The sequence below is a fragment of the Carlito syrichta genome, unplaced genomic scaffold, assembly GCF_000164805.1.
Source record: "Carlito syrichta isolate Samal-C Ts95f unplaced genomic scaffold, Tarsius_syrichta-2.0.1 Scaffold308917, whole genome shotgun sequence".
Lineage (NCBI taxonomy): Eukaryota > Metazoa > Chordata > Mammalia > Primates > Tarsiidae > Carlito > Carlito syrichta.
Genome location: NW_007253013.1, coordinates 357,444 through 373,837, shown reverse-complemented (window position 1 = coordinate 373,837; position 16,394 = coordinate 357,444). Strand labels below are relative to the sequence as shown.

The window sequence follows — 16,394 nt, the reverse complement described above, 5'->3', positions numbered from 1 at the left end:
ACAAACTCTAGATCCTCCATGGACCCACCCTATAGATTATATATTTTTTCCTCTTCTCAACCATGTTCTTGATTTCAGATGAGTAGGTGTCCTGCTTCTAGGTTTCTAGGGTCACTAGGGTGTCCTCATAGAGCTTCTCATTGAAGGATTATTATTTCACCTCTGTGGGTCACGTCAAACGCTCTCCGTCCTTCAAGGCCCAACTTGAAGCTCACTTTCTCTCCAAAGTCATCCCAATGCCACACATTTTGTGTGATTAGTCTATCTATCAATCATTTAAGAGAGATTTAAAGAGTAGGCATTCTATGTCCAGCATGATGCTAGGCACTGTGGGAAGTTGCAATCAGGGTAGAAGACATAGTTCTGGCTCTCAGTTGCATATCTGTGCAGCCTCCCTAACTAGGCTGTAACCTTTTCAAAAACTGGCCGGCCTTACATTATCCTCGCAGTATCCCACTTAGCTGGAGCATCTTGGGCTAAGTGTGCATGTCCTAGTTATACAAAAATTCTGGGTGATTGAACCACATCTGCCCAATGTCTGTGGTAAACAAATGAGGGACAACTGGAGATACCTTACCAGTTCTTGGACACAAAAGGAATATTCCTAATAGGCGCTCAATTCCAGGCCACACTGTAAGGAGTTAACAAACGGTGGGTGAATCAGTGAATGAAAGCCTTCTCAAGGGATGGTGAGAAGACCATCAGGATGGGGTGAAGTTTAAGTAAGAGAGGAGAGAGTCGGAGTATTGGTTTCTCTGCAGCAGAATTGACAGCGATGCCTCCTGGAGTAAGGATGCAAGGTCACATTTCTGAGGTTCTGAATACTAGGTTTGGCCAACACATGGAGCCACAAGCCAATGGGACAGCTGCCAAAATGGCAAGAAAATGACTTTGCTGACTGAGCTGAATTCCACCTGGCTAATAGGAATTCCCTAGCTTTACTATAAACCATCAGAGCAGAAAAATCAACCTAGAAGCATAGGAAGTGGACCAAAAGAGCATGTCAGGGAGACAGCAAGGTCTAACAATGAAAAAATAGGCAGGCCGGGTTCAGTGGCTCAGCCTGTAATCCCATACCTTGGGAGGCTGAGGTGAATGGACTGCCTGAGCCCGCGGGTTCAAGACCCACCTGGGCAGGTGAGACTTCATCTCTACAATAAACCAAAAAAATTAACCGGGCATGGTAGCGCGCGCCTATAGTTCCAGCTACCTGGAAGGCCGAGACGGAAGGATCGCCAGAGTCCAGCAGGTCGAGGCTGTGGTGGCCGGGAGCGGCCACTGCACTCCAGCCTGGGCGACAGAGTGAGACTCCAACTCAAAAAAAAAATAGAAAAGTCGGCAGATTAGACAGAGTAGGTGCAGAAGAGGGAGACACAGGCAGACAAGGAGGACTAGCAAGTGAGTGAGGGAAGGAAAACGGAGGGAAAACAGCACAATTACTGCCATCCATACAAGACTGTTTCTCAGGAAGGGTCCCAGCTAGCAGGACACTGTGAGCAACATTTTCCTAGGGCATGCAGTTCAGTCTCAGTGTAGCCCAAATCCTCTCCTGGAACCAGTGACAGCATTACTATTCCAAATGCACACACAAGATGTGTTCCTCAGGCTTGTTTGTAATTTCAGTAGTAACAAAAATATATTTTCTTCCATAAATTATTTTAGGTGAGGTAAGTTAGGCTAAATCACAAAAGTCTATTTAATCTATGTGTACCCAAAGCCTAGCCCTCTATGTAGGTTTTTCACCCATTTCTAATTACACCATATGTTCCAGTTACTCTGAGTGCCTAAGAAATTACACCAAAATTTATGAGCTTAAAAAGCAACAACTTTTGTTCACAAATCTGCAATCGGAGGCAGAATTCAGCAGGTTTAGCTCATCTCTGGTCCACCTGGCATCAGGAGGGAAAAAGGGAACCCCACAGCTGGGCCTGGAATCATCTGAAGGTTGTTTGCCCACATGCCTGGCCATTGATGCTAGATGTGGGCTGAGACCTTAGCTGGCATTGTTGGCCAAAACACCTACAAATAAGAAAAAATTTTTTAAAAAAAGAAACACCTACAGGTGGACTCTCTTTGGAGTCTAGGCTTCCTACAATAGGGTGACTGGATTCCAAGGGCAAATGTCATGCATGAGAGAAAGGAAGAATAGTCTTAAGAGAAAAAGACACTGTATTCTTTTTATGATCTATCCTTAGAAGTCACCTAGGGTTATTTCCACATATTTATCAATTGTTCCAATCATAAGTCCAGTTAGGTTCAAAGGGTGGGCAACAGACTTCACCTCTTGATGGAGAGAGGCAAGATTCTAAAAGAATATGTAGTGATGCAGTGGATCATGCCTGGAATCCCAGCCCTTTGGGAGGTCAAGATGGGAGGATTACTTGAGGCCAGGAGTTCAAGACCAGCCTGGGCAAGATAGCAAAATCCCGTCTCTGCAAAAAATAAAATAAAAAAATTAGCCAGGCATAATGGTGGCACCTGCAATACAACTACTTGAGAGGCTGAGGCAGGAGGATTTCTTGAGCTCAGGAGCTGGAGGTTACAGTAAGCTATGATCACAGCGCTGCAATCCAGCCTGAGTGACAGAACAAGACTCTGTCTCTAAAAAAATTTAAAAAGTGGTAATAATATAGCCATTTTTTAGTACACTCTGCTATAACATATTACTTCTAAGGGAAATACAACATGGTAAGTTCTCACTTAACATTTTCAATTAACAAAACGATTTTTTTCTCATTAACAATACAACAAAATGATATTGAATGAAAGGACTTTGAAGACCTGCTGTATATTCCACATTGAAAGACAATATAGCATAGTAAATAAAGAGCCAGGAGTTTGGAGTCAAACACCTGCAGCTCCTTTATATACTTGTGTAATATGGAGAAATTTGCTTAAGCTCTCTGTGCCTCAGTTTCCTTATTTATAAAACAGGGGTGTTGTGAAGAAAAAAGTAGTTATTTTGAAAAGAGCTTCAAAGACTATCTAGCTCCCTAAGGATTAGCTACTATCATAACTCCAGAGACACACCTCTTCCAGTTCTGACAGTGATTCTTCCTGGCTCCTGGGGTGATGGTAGTGGCAGGACTATCAGAGGTGAAAAATTAATAATTACAGTTCATAATATTGACTATTAGGTGTCAGTTACTATGCCAAGGAAATTGCCCAAAAAAATCCCAGAGAGGTACTAATATTATCCAGATAAAAAAACTGTGACTTAGGTAACTTGCCCAGAATATTCCTAGGAAGTGGTAGAAAGAGAGTTTATCCCCAGGATCAGTGTAACTAGATAGAAGGAGCCTGAGTCCCTGAAAGACTGTATGCAGCAGAGCCCTTCTCCCAAACATGGCTTCTGGGTAAGTGAAAAATGAAGTGTTATAATATGCCATTGGAATTGAGCACTACTTAAATAGCAGTGGCCCTATCCTGACTGGGTTAATATAGGGAAGGTGGGAAACAGATACGTGGACACCACTAATTTAAGGATGCTTTTCATAAAATACAATGATAGGTCAATCCCTACCAGTCCCATTTATCTTCTGAACTAGAGGACAAATAGCCTTTGGCCAGCTGGGAATAGGGCTGGGCGTACTGACCTGGAATCCCTGACACTGATGGGAACAGATTGCTCATACATGAGGCCGGCTGTTCACCAGCTGTAGAATGCCTCTTCTGGGGAAGGACTCTGGTGTAAAACCTAATGGTTCCCAGGTTGTTTGTCTCCTTTGTTTGGATAGACTCCTTTTTTCTTTTAGTGAGGATGTTCTTTCTGACCACAGTGGCCAGCATGGCTGTAAGAAAGAGAACTTTGGTTGCTGGTACTCACAGGTCTCTGGGTGGATTCCCTCTAGAGTTAGACTGTAAGTTATGTGATGGCAGGGGCCTTGCCTGTCCAGTACGCACTGCATCCCCAGTGTCTCGTCCAATGCCTGGCACATAGTAGGTGCTAAACATTTGTTGAATGCATGAAAAACTGAATGTTTGAATAAAAGCTCAAGCAAACAAAAGTCAGACTCCATAAGTAGCTTGTGTGCTCTGTGCTGTGGCTTATATAACTCACAGTTCCCATTAAGGAGGGACCCCCCAACGTCCACTCTAACACTGTGGATGCAGCAGCTAGTTAACACAAGTCTGCTGATTGAGCAATCTTGCCGCACCTGATCCATGGTAAGACATGGGAAGGAATAGGATGGGAAAACTTTTGTGAGATGCTATTTTTAAAAAATTTTATCTTCAAGGATGTTGTAAATATGGTCGTCACAAAATTGATCGTGGTTTTAGTTGTATGAATCATGTGAAAGTCTGTGGGAGTCAGCTGAACAGACAGCCAAAAAACACAACACTCTTCTTGACATTTACCTCTAATAGAGAGTGTTTACATTCATAAAAGTAAAGTAAATCCAGAATCTTCGTCTAAAAATTTATCTTCACAAAAAAGCCATGTGCAGCCTTTGGTTTTCCTGCAGTCACTGGGACAGAATTCAGAAAATATGGACAACCTCCCCATTAAGACAGGCAACAGCTGGAATATCTTTCAGACTAGAGATTTTTTTTTCCTGCAAATCAAATATAGAATTTCATTGTGAGCTGAGTATATTCTGTCTTAAATGAATGTAAACTAAATTTTAAAGGGATGCTGTGTCTTTAATTAACAGCATTTATGGAAATATATCTTTAAAAAAACTAAAGTTCACCACAAAGATAAAAAGAGCAGACTGTTTTTAGCTTGGAGAATGTGGCTCCAGTGAATTTAAATATTTATCGTATAATTTTTATACCAAAGTCTTAATAAGCACTAACTTTTATGACATCACTTCTGGAAACAGTTTTAAAAAATTACTACATTTCAGAATGCTATTTCTAGTTTGATTTCCATCACAAGCTACCAGTTAAATAAAAGTGGATTTTATGAAAAATAATAGCACATTCCTTTCTGAACTTAAAATTTTGTACACTTGCCATCTAGGAGCAAATGGTACAGCCTGGAGTCAGAGATTTTACACTTTTTACAAGTTTCCTTAACAAGTTGCCACAGGAGCTCAAAGCCCCCAAGGCAGGTGTTCTTTTCTAATCCAAAGAATAAGAAATGTTTGAGAAATTCTCTTTCGTAAGTCTTCTGAGAACACATGAAGACAAATTGCTAAGCTTCCATTTCAAATGTGAGGGATTTGGATTGAGTTTAAACAACAGCTTGTGCAAAATGTCACCGCTCCTGTTGTCTTACGCAGAGATGGTGAGTGCTGATGTCATAGAAAGGATGACTTTGGGGGTTCTTTTTTTCCTTTTTTTTTCGGCCAATCCCGAGCACCGTAGCCTCGACCTACTGGGCTCCGCGATCCTTCCACCTCAGCCTTCCAAGTAGCTGGAACCACAGGTGTTCGCTACCACGTACGGCTAATTTTTTGATTTGTTGTAGAGATGAGGTCTCCCCAAGTTGCTCTGAACCCGCAAGCTCAGGCAATCCACTCACCTCGGGCTCCCAAAACACGGGATTACAGGCTGAGGCACTGAGCCCAGCCAACTTTGGGCGTTCTAAAGGGAGGGCTGTGCCAACCGCCAACCAACTGCAAAATTACCCTGTTGGCTAGAAGGAAGATCAGAAACTGTCTCCTGCATGTTCAAAGTGACACAGGGAATAAGACAATTACTCACATATGTCACACTAAATAGTAATATAAATACCTCCTGTACTGGTCTTAAACATCCAGCAAGTCAAATAAGGTTCTGCATTCAAATTTCTTGGGAAGTATCTCCATTTCTCATTTAATTTTGAATGTGTCCCATCCTAGAGACTTCTGGCAGATATATCTTCAGGCAATTACTCTCTCGAGTCATTGGAATTAACAGTTTATCAATCCACACGTGTATATGCTTTACATTATGTGACAAAAGTCACATAAATTGTTCAATGCGAGCTTCAAATGTTATGAGCTCATGAAGTGCCCTCTAGAGTATTTCTTCAGCTACTATCTCATGTATCATCCAGTATTCTTCATCTAAGTACTCCTTGCCTTTCTTCTCTGAGTGGAGAAAGATCCCTCTGTCATTAGTATTACTTCTACGGCCAATGGTTTCAACTTGCATATCTTACATTAATACTATGAGTTTTCCTCTTAACCCCTATCTAACCAAGTGACATACGATTTCTCAATCCAGGTGACATAAGATTACTTAGGGATCTCAAGGAGGAAAAGAAAAGAAAGTAACAATTTGGTAGCTGTGTAGACGTATCATCCCATCTCACATAGAATTTAGAGAACACCATGAAATTTACACATTCAGAGAATAAAATTAGATATTGTGGAACTAAATGTGGAAATAGGGTTAGGGATTTTGTCCAGTGCAGTTCTGTGATTTTTTTGGTATCACTAGCTTACCTATCAATTAACTCAGGGATGGAGAAAATTCAAGAAGGCATGGGGTACTTGCATGAGAAAAAATATTACATCTTCAGTTTTATTAACCTCAAACTGAAACTCAGTATTTCCTTCAATTAAAACGTAGCCCGCAAACCACAGTACCTGTGATGCCATTGCCAAGAGAAATCACTGATATTTTCATATCACATTACAGTTGTTGTAGTGAAATACCTTTTATGCTCACCACTCCTTCCAGCAGGTAGTTATTATACCTGCTGCTAGTTTGTATTATATAATGATACACTATCAACAAAGCATACATCCTAATTATTAAACATTTTATTAATGTATTTCAATAAAAGTGGTTTCCTTTGTCACCCTGCACACTTCGTTTTAAAAATGTCATTCTGAGAAGAGTTTATAGGCATCCCCTAGGATGCCAAAGAAGTCCATGGCACCAAAAAGGTTAAGAATCCCTGAAACTATACACAAAGCATTTAATAATGCAACAACCAGGTTTCTAGAATAAATCATCCCTTGCCAGCATCTTTTGAAGAAGAAACAGACTTGACCTTGAAATCAACAGTCTCATTACTCTAAATAGATGATTCTGATGAGAGCCATTTTTCTCTTATTTTGCCAAAGGAAAAGACCTGTAGATTCTACAGCCTCTCTGTTTTCATAGCATAGGTTTGTTTTTTTTTTAAATAATAAACTTTACCACTGACATTTTGCCATCAACACTGAATTACTTTCTCATATTTTATACTGCTGAAATCCAGTCTATTTTATAAGGGCATTGAATGTAATCATTTTATGACTTTAATTTAAAGAGTCACAGAGAGAGGACCAAGAAAATATCTGTTACCTGGAAAAACTATAATGATAATTCCATTCTTTCAGTAAAAGAAGCAAACATCAACGTGTACTCCATCAAAGATAGTGCTTTTAATTGACAGTGCTACTGATCCTATCAGTACTAACTGAAATGTTACAAATCAATTAACATATTTCTAGGGGTGTCAAGAATATAGCCTCTGGGTTATTATAATTTTGAGATCAATTAAACAATGAGATTATGTGTCAGTAGATGTGCCTTTAATGTAAGCACATTAGACTTTTGGAAAATCCTCCAAGAAAGCTCTGACCAAAAATAGACATGTCAAATGCTAGCAGGTTCAACAAACATTCACTCATTGAAAGCTATTGAGAAATTACTGATATTCCCACATGACTCACTTATCACTGCAACTAAATTCTGTTCCAAATGCTTACCTCCCAGAATAAAATAAATGCTATTTGAATTCTGAAACCAATAAAAAATTAAAAACAATATAGTCTTGGATTAAATTAAGACTTCTAAATACAATAAATCACATATATACCTAAACCCGTTTTTTTCCCCTACTCCTTAAAATACTGGCTATATTGCATGTAGAATGTGCTCTAAAATGTGCTGCCTTCTTCTGTTAAACCTATAAGACTTAGAAATCTGGTTGTAAACCTAGACTTTGATTAACTTCAGTACCAGAGGTTTTATTTGAATTACAAGCTACAAAACAACCCAACTTATGTGTCAAGAAAGCAAATCCACAATCACTAAAATTGAGAAGGAAATGAACTACAACAAGACAACTAAAACAATATGTAGTATATAGAGTTTTAGGAATAAAAGATAAAAATTCTTATTAATCACAGTTATCAAATTATTCAGCCAAGATCTGGAGCAAATGTTTAGTGTCTACTTACGTCTGTGTTTGAGTTAAAGTAGGACTTGTATCAATGATACATTTAGTTTTAGGGCTACTGTTTTTCTTCTTTAGGTAATTATTTCTATTTTTAAAAATAAAAACAGCTTATATGACTCCTTAGTAAAGACCATTCCATACCAGCCTCTTCACAACTGAATTTTCTGGGAAGGACACTGAAAATGTGCACTTTGCTCTAACAACCAAAAAGCATCTACAAGCACACATGGCGATGCTTCCACCCCATTTCCTTGGCATATTCCAGATTATTTTTCTCTAAACAGGAAGCTGTTGACAGTTTTTCTTGGTATTTTCAGAATACCAAAGGTCTTATTTACAAGAAACAAAATCCCAACTTTTGTTTCAATTATAATATCATTTCCCACTGTTCCTATTGTTGCTAATTACGAAGGCTGCAAACAAGATACAAACCAAATTCCAAACTATTTTAGGCTGACTCAGAATCGGGTAGCAATTATAAAAAAGAAAAGTTAGCAACATATTGCAAGGCTATGCTGGAGTTTTGAAACCCATAACAATACCAAAGGGAGGATTCCTGGAATTCAAGAGAGAGTACTTGGCTCAGTCTGCAAAATCCGTATCTCTAAATAATGTTATGTTAGCAAGTGTTGAGCAAGAAAGGCGATTACATTTTAACCTATTTCACAGAACACTAATCCGAATTTAACCAAATTCCAGAGACTCTGCACAAGATTCACAACTAGAAGCTACTTCACATTTTCCCCCTGGTACAACAATCATTGCTCATGAAGACAAACTTGTAGGAGGTAAGAGAGAGGCAAAAACCACAGTGAGCTATAAAAACACCTAACTAGAGTATATAAAGCAAACTCATTACCTCACACAGAAGAAGTGTAAGATTTAACAGTCCATGCTCTGCAGCCCCTGAGAAACAGCAGCAGCGGCAATGCCCAGCATCCACCAGATTCTCACAAGCCTTTGACTGTGTGGACTCAGCCACAGACTCTGCCTCTAGCTGACGTCAAAGTCCCTGTCACATGGCCAGATGAAAGCCAAGAGATCATTGGTTGTCGTAGCAACCACAGACCGGCTCTGAAATTATTTCAATAGGTCATCTGTCACTGTAGTATCTGTGTGTGTGTGTGTGTGTGTGTGTGTACACACGCAACACAACCATCACGGACAGCTCCCCGACAACCTCAATCCCCGAAGCTGTGACTCAGGCATGCCTACCACTTTCCTCTTCAAGGCTTCTGTGTCTTTCCTTACAGTCACTTGTGGGGAAAATGCATGCTACTCTGAAGTTTCTTCTGATCTTGCTACCACCAGCATGTATCTCTTTGCAGAACAAAAGGAAAGAGATCGAAATATTCTGGAGGTAGTTTTCGTAGTGATATAAACATATTTGTAAGAAAATAAATAAAAACAGAAGCTCAAGGGGAGTTGGTAAAAAAAAAAATGCTTTAAAAACTGTAAGAAGCCACATCCACGTACTGACACCAGGCTAACGATGGAAAGAAAAATACAAAACACAGTGGGTGGTGGCTTGGAGACAGATGAAAGAAGCTAATACTTCTGACACCGAGTAGGGTGTTGACATCAGATAAGACGAATTGAGGATTCCTGCACTATAAAATGTCTATACAATGATGATGACCAAAAGATTCAAGACAGCACTAACTTTAATGCTACCTTGTGGGTAAGCTAAGAACTTGGCTTTGGGATCATACAGAAGCCAAATCCTCCCCTCTCAAATCCTTTCATCCATACCCTTTGACTGGGGCTAAACATGATTTCTACAGAACTAGTGTGCCACAAACACAAAATCCAATGAAAGCCAAGAGCTGCAGAATAGAAGGGTAATTGCATGTGTTTTCTAATGGCAGCTTCATTTCCTTCAGGAATAGCCTCGCTTACTTTTAACTCTGCACACGTGCTTATTTCCCAGTTAATTCTCCTTCTTAATTAACGGGAAGCCAATTAGATGAAATGAGATGAAACCCACAGGCAGGTATTCTGAAAAAGACATTCAGAAAATGTATGCCCATTCAAAGGACAAAGGAGTTAAAAGGCAGGGGAGGAGAGACTGCCCTCAAAGACCCAAGGACCCTTGCATGCTAGGATTATCAGGAATTCTATTCCTAGAATCTTAAAAAAAAAAAACGGGTAGCTCTGGGCTGCTACAAAATATAAATGGAAGCTAAGCCAGCTGGGTAGAAGACATTTGTGTCGCTGTAAAAGAATGAAATTTCTTCAGTAGAGTCAGAAATTGCTTCTTTAATAATAAAACTCAGGTCCAAATGATTTGGCCATAGAATCTTCCTAATCCATTTTCCTCCTCATCTTCCTTTACTTCTGTCCTAGTCCCAGTTGGGAGAAAAGATGGATTTTTATTTGAAAAGTTGCATTCCTGATGCTACTAGCTATAGCACTGCAAAAGGAAAATAAAACTATAGAGAATTTTCCCCCTTTAATTTTAGATTAATGACAACTGACAATTTACCTATTTGAATAATAACAAGCGAATCCAATGTGTATCGAAATGGATCAGGATGCCTCACAAGGGTGAGAGTTCAGCAACAGCTACAGTTCACAGATTTGCAGTTTGTCCCAATTACAGTTTTGGTTTTCTGTTCCGAAATGCACATCATAGTAATGAGGGAATAGTAAGAGGCAGAGAAACACACTCTCTGGATGTCCAGGGCCCCACATTCTCTGAGCTATTTGATTTATCATCTTTCTGGCTCAAACCCGCGGCTGTCCCATCAACTCTTTCTCCTCTTTATGCAGCTCGAGTGTCTAAGAGAATAAAACTGCAGTGCCATGCTCTGCCAACAGGTGATGTCCTCTGAAACAAGTTCTCAGTTCTAAAAATCCCTCAAATTCAGGACTTTATCGATTGTTTTAAAATCCAGCAAAAACAAACAAATTTTCATTTTGACTCTTCTAGTATTTTTAAGATTGAATATACTTCATACTGATGTGGGCTTAAACTCATTATAAGTTAAAATAACCAGTGGGCTGAGCTTCAAAATGAAAAGAGAGTTTCTCTGAAAGAATTCCTTGGAGATTCCTCTTAAAGCTAAAGGAGCTAGCCACCAGTGTTCTGCTGAAAACATGATGCTGATTTTTTTGGAGCTCAGGTTTCCACCGATTTGGTTAATTAATCCAAGCATAGTTGAAAGTATCAGAGGAAATACACAGGAGAGCCTTCTCCAATCCCAGTCTACCACAGTGACGGGACTAGATGTCATTTTATTTTCTAATTGGCAAGTCATTTTTAAGGTAAAAATGATTCACCAAATTTAAAAATATACATTCAAAAATAATTCCGCACCATATTTTTCACCTGCTGTAAGAGTGTCAAGGTGCCTATTATTAGTTCGACCACTTTGGCAGAAATAACTGGTAAATACTACTAAACAAGCAGTCTGACTTGGGTTCACACACCTGAGCTAACAGGTGGTTTGGGCCATGAGTAGACAATTCTGACTAATTTTTTTTGTTTGTTTTTTCTCAATGTTTTTAGGTAGAAATGCAATCTCCTCAGCCTTAACATTAGTGAGCAAGCCACTAACCTATTGTTTTCAGCGATTGGGTTCAAATTACATCTCTTTTATAGTGGGACCTTGAGCAAGTAACTTAAGTCCTCTGAACCACAGTGCCTACACCCTAAGGTTGTTGGGAGGATTATAAAACTAATGTATTATGAAGTTCTGACACCCTGCCATAGGGTAGATAGCTCAATGTGTGTATGTCATTTCTTGTTTAACGGTCTGATTTTGATAAGTCTACAAAAACCTTCAGGGAAAGGACAGAATCTTGTTCATCTTGTTCATCTCTATGACACTATGGTCAACACATGGCCCAGAACATAATGGGTGCTCAGTAAATGTTGAATGACTCAACTGTTAGTAAATAAAAGCTGAACAACAGAAAGAAATGGTTCATTTTTCTTCCTAGTAACAGGAGAGATAGAGACTCCTTAAACCCAACTCCAAAAAAGGCAAAAGAAGAAAAAAGAAAAAACAAAAAATGTGATCACAAAATTTTCTAGCAATGGATAGATTCGAGTAAATTTACCAAGTAAATCAAGTTTATCCCTACCAACTTATAAATTTATTTATTTATTTATTTAGTATGAGTATATATAAATGACATGTTGATGTAGCTTATGGCTATTGCTGTTGATGTTGGAAAATCTCTTACGTTAACGACATAATCAAGTACCTATTATATGTAGAACACTATTCTAAGTGCTGTACATGTATTACACATTTACTGTAATAAGCTCTGAGGGATGTACTATTCTTTTCCACATTACACAACTGAAGAAAATGAAATATAGATGAAGTAATTTGCCTACCTTGTACATGGCAGAGCCAGGATTTATACCCATGAGGCTTAGCTCCACTAATTTTCTAAAATAATTTACATCTGATGTATTTTTTGAAAAATATTGAATCATTTCAAGTTTGCTTTACAGTTTAGAGGGTTTTTAAAAAATTTCTTGTGAAGGGGAGAAAGTCAGTTTATCTTTTCTGTATCTTGGAACTCTAAAGACCATAATCTAGCTTTGGCCTACGGAGCAAAATGGCAAGATGAAAGTCTAATCAGAAAAATATGAATCAAGGATAATGGGAAAATAAAGTACAGAATGAATGTAAGGTTATAAAAAAAAAACTATGCTCACATTATAACCTTAACTGAAGCATTGATTGATTGTTTGATTGATTGATTGATTGATTGAGCTGGGGTCTTATTCTACCACCCAGGCTAGAGTGTAATGGCATGATCTCAGCTAACCACAGCCTCTACCTCCTGGATTCAAGTGATCCTCTGCCTCAGCATCCTAAATACCTGAGATTACATTTGCACCCATCACATTCAGCTAATTTTTTTGATTATCTGTAGAGATGAGGTCTCACTATGTTGCCCAGGCTGGTCTTGAAACTTCTGTGCTCAAGCAATCCTTCTGCCTCAGTCTCCAAAAGTGCTGGAATTACAGGCATGAGCCACCATGCCCAGCCTGAAGCAAATATTTAGGTTTCACAGGCTTACATGAGTTCTGTTTCACACTATAATAAATAAAGTAGCATATATTCAAACCAAAACTCTGAGTGAGATAACAATAATACCTTGATGTTTAAAAAATTGTTGAAAGATAGCAAAGGCAGCAATAATTTTAAGTGTCAAGATCTCAGGTAAAAGGAAAACATATTGAGTGTCTAATTCCATTTGGGCTGCTGCAACAAAATAGCATTGACAGGGTAGTTTATAAATAACAGAATTGTATCTCTCACAGTTCTGGCGGATGGGAAGTCCAAGATTAAGGCTCTCGTAGATCTGGTGTCTGATGAGAGCCCATTTCCTGGTTCATAGATGGCTCTTTCTATCTGTGTTCTCACATGGTGGAAGAACAAAGGCAGCTGTTTGGGGTCTCTTTTATCAGGGTATTTATCTCATTCATGAAGGCACTACCCTCATGACCTAATCATTTCCCAAAAGGCCCCACCTCCTAATACCATCACTTCAGGGGTTAGGATTTCAACATATGAATTTTGAGAAGACACAAACATTTAGTCCATAGCACTGAGGTAATTCTGTCATTTTTTTGCATTATCTACAGCTTTTCTCCTTAAAGTATTAGATGATTCTTAAATGGTGTGGGGCTTTCAACATTCTCAGAGACTAAAGAAATAAAAATTGGAATACAAATCTTTAAAAGCATGCAGACATGAAGGAAGTGAGATTCTGTTTTTTGCTTTCTGTTTTTTATTTATTTTATTTTATTTATTTATTTATTTTGAGTTGGAGTCTCACTCTGTCGCCGAGACTGGAGTGCAGTGGCCGCTCCCGGCCACGGCAGCCTCGACCTGCCGGGCTCCGGCGATCCTTCTGCCTCAGCCTTCCAAGTAGCTGGAACTACAGGCGCGTGCTACCATGCCTGGCTAATTTTTTTGATTTGTTGTAGAGATGAGGTCTCGCCTGCCCAGGCGGGTCTCGAACCCACGGGCTCAGGCAATCCACTCACCTCAGCCTCCCAAAGGTGCGGGGTTACAGGCTAAGCCACCGAGCCCGGAGCTTTCTGTTTTTTAAAAAAAGGAATCACAGGGAGGAGATGCTAACATTTTGTACTGTTTTCCCCTTAAAGTATTTACCAATTTCTAAGCAGCATAACACAAAAGAACAAGAACAGCATAAAAATGCAGCAAAGAGGCTAAAAACATAAAGGCAGAGTTCAACAGTCCTGTAATAGTGGGGAGACAAAAATTATAGTTCAGGACCTTCTGATAAACAGCCTAAGTTTTCAGATCTCAAAACTGAAGGGTTAAGTTCTAGAAGTAGTCAAAAGAGAGAAACACAAACAAACAAAATATATAAGCCTTCACAAAATCCAAGACCCATCCTATAACTATTGCAATTCCTAATTAGATCAAGGCATTTTTCCTCTATTCTATCTCCCAGAGAAAATTAACCCTCTAAAGAAATATATCTTCCAAAACCTCTAAAGTTTTTCATATACCATTTGCAGTTCAATCCAAAATCACTAAGCATGCCAGAAATAGGTCTTACTGACCACAATCTATAAGAAAAAAATAGTCAATAGAAAGAGATATATATATTATTAATCTTTTATAGTCATTAGGCAGGGACTTTAAAATAAAATCGTTAATATGTTCAAGAAAATATATGGTAAGATGACATGTTCTACCCACAAAAATGGAATCCATAAAAAAGAAACATATTAAAATTAAAGGACTGAAAAATACAACAGGAAGTAAGAACACAATTGATAAGCTCAAGAGCAAAGAAGTTATATCAAAAGAGGAAATTAGTAAAACAAAAGGTAGATCAAAAGACACTATCTAGACTGAAGCATAATAAAAAGAAAGAAAGAGAAAATACAGGAAGAACATAGAAGACTGTCGGATCATAATGAAAAGTCTAATGCATATCTGAAAGAAGAGAGGAAAAGAGAGAGAATAGGGCGGATGTAATAGTTAAAGAGAATTGACTGAGAAGTTTTCAAAATGTATAAAAGACACAAAACAACAGAGTTAAGAAGTCCTATAAACCCTAAACCAGATAACTACAAAGAAAATCACACACAGATACACCATGACATGCCTGCTAAAAACTAAGGCAAAGTCAAAATCTAAAAAACAGCAAAATAAAATAAAGGTATCACATTAACTTTAAAGAAGCAACAAAAGATTTTTCAACAAAAAGTATTAAATTCAGAAGACAATGGAACAATACATTTTGAAATGATGAAAGAAAAGTGCCCATTTTGAATTCTATATACTACAGAGATAATATCCTTTAAAAATAAAGGTGTAGAGGTTTCTACTTCCAAGAAGAATATACTCTGTAAATAAACAAACAGAGTTTCAGAGATCTGTAGGACTATTAAAAAATATGATATTTATGTCTTCAAAGTCCTAGAAGAAGACAAGGTAGAAGATGAGCTAATTGAAAAAAATAATGCCTGAAAACTTTCCAAATTTTGTAAAAGGCAAAAAGCTACACATTCAAGAATCCGAGAAGATTCCAAACACAATCAACTCCAAGAACTCCACATTTATATACATCATAACTAAATGACATAATTAAAGACAGAGAAAAAGTCTTGAAAGCAACCAGAGAACAATTACAATTTATCTATAGGGGAAAAAATAAAAACAAAACAATTCGAATAACAGCAGATCTTTTTTATCAGAAGTCAAGTGGATCATAAGGAGTTTACATGTTTTTAAGTGCTAAAATAAAATAATTGTCATTCTTAATCTTGTTTACACCCAGCAAAATATTCTCCAGGAATTAAAGTAAAATCAAGGTATTCTTAGATGAAAAAAAGCTAAGAGAATTTGTTGCCAGCAGACCTACCACAGAAGAATGGCTAAAGGAGATTCCTTAACAGAATAAAAGCCATAAAAAGGAATCTTGGAACATCATGAAGAAAGACAGAACACAGTAAGCCAAAACATGGGTAAATATAATAAACTTTCTCCACCTACGTTTTATAAATTATGTTTGACATTTGAAGTAAAAATTATAACACTGATATAATTCTAAGTGTATGTCAAGGAAATATTTAAAACAATTATATCAAAAAAAGGAGTAGGGTAAAGAGACCTAAAGGGAGGAGAAGTTTCTATACCTCACTCAGTCTGGTCAAATGGTGACAGCAGCAGGCTACAGTAAGTTATGCGTGTGTATACAGCAAGCAATGAAAATGTATTAAGAGATACACTAAAAAACAAAACGAATTCTAAAATAATGTTCAGTAACCCACAGACAG

General features: G+C 38.1%; 1 protein-coding gene across 5 annotated transcripts in view; it reads right to left on the bottom strand.

The window, feature by feature from the left end:
• The window catches only part of LOC103268813 (neurocalcin-delta), a 334,704-nt gene that overhangs the window by 101,346 nt on the left and 216,964 nt on the right, over positions 1 to 16,394 (bottom strand). The window contains exon 1 of one of the 5 annotated variants that reach the window (XM_008066403.2): positions 8,967 to 9,309. The exons of 3 other annotated variants lie outside the window; for them this stretch is intronic. The gene's annotated coding sequence lies outside the window, so the exon portion shown is untranslated. Of the gene's footprint in view, positions 1 to 8,966; positions 9,310 to 16,394 lie in introns of those variants that run through there. One more of the 5 variants, XM_021716762.1, reaches the window with a different exon arrangement.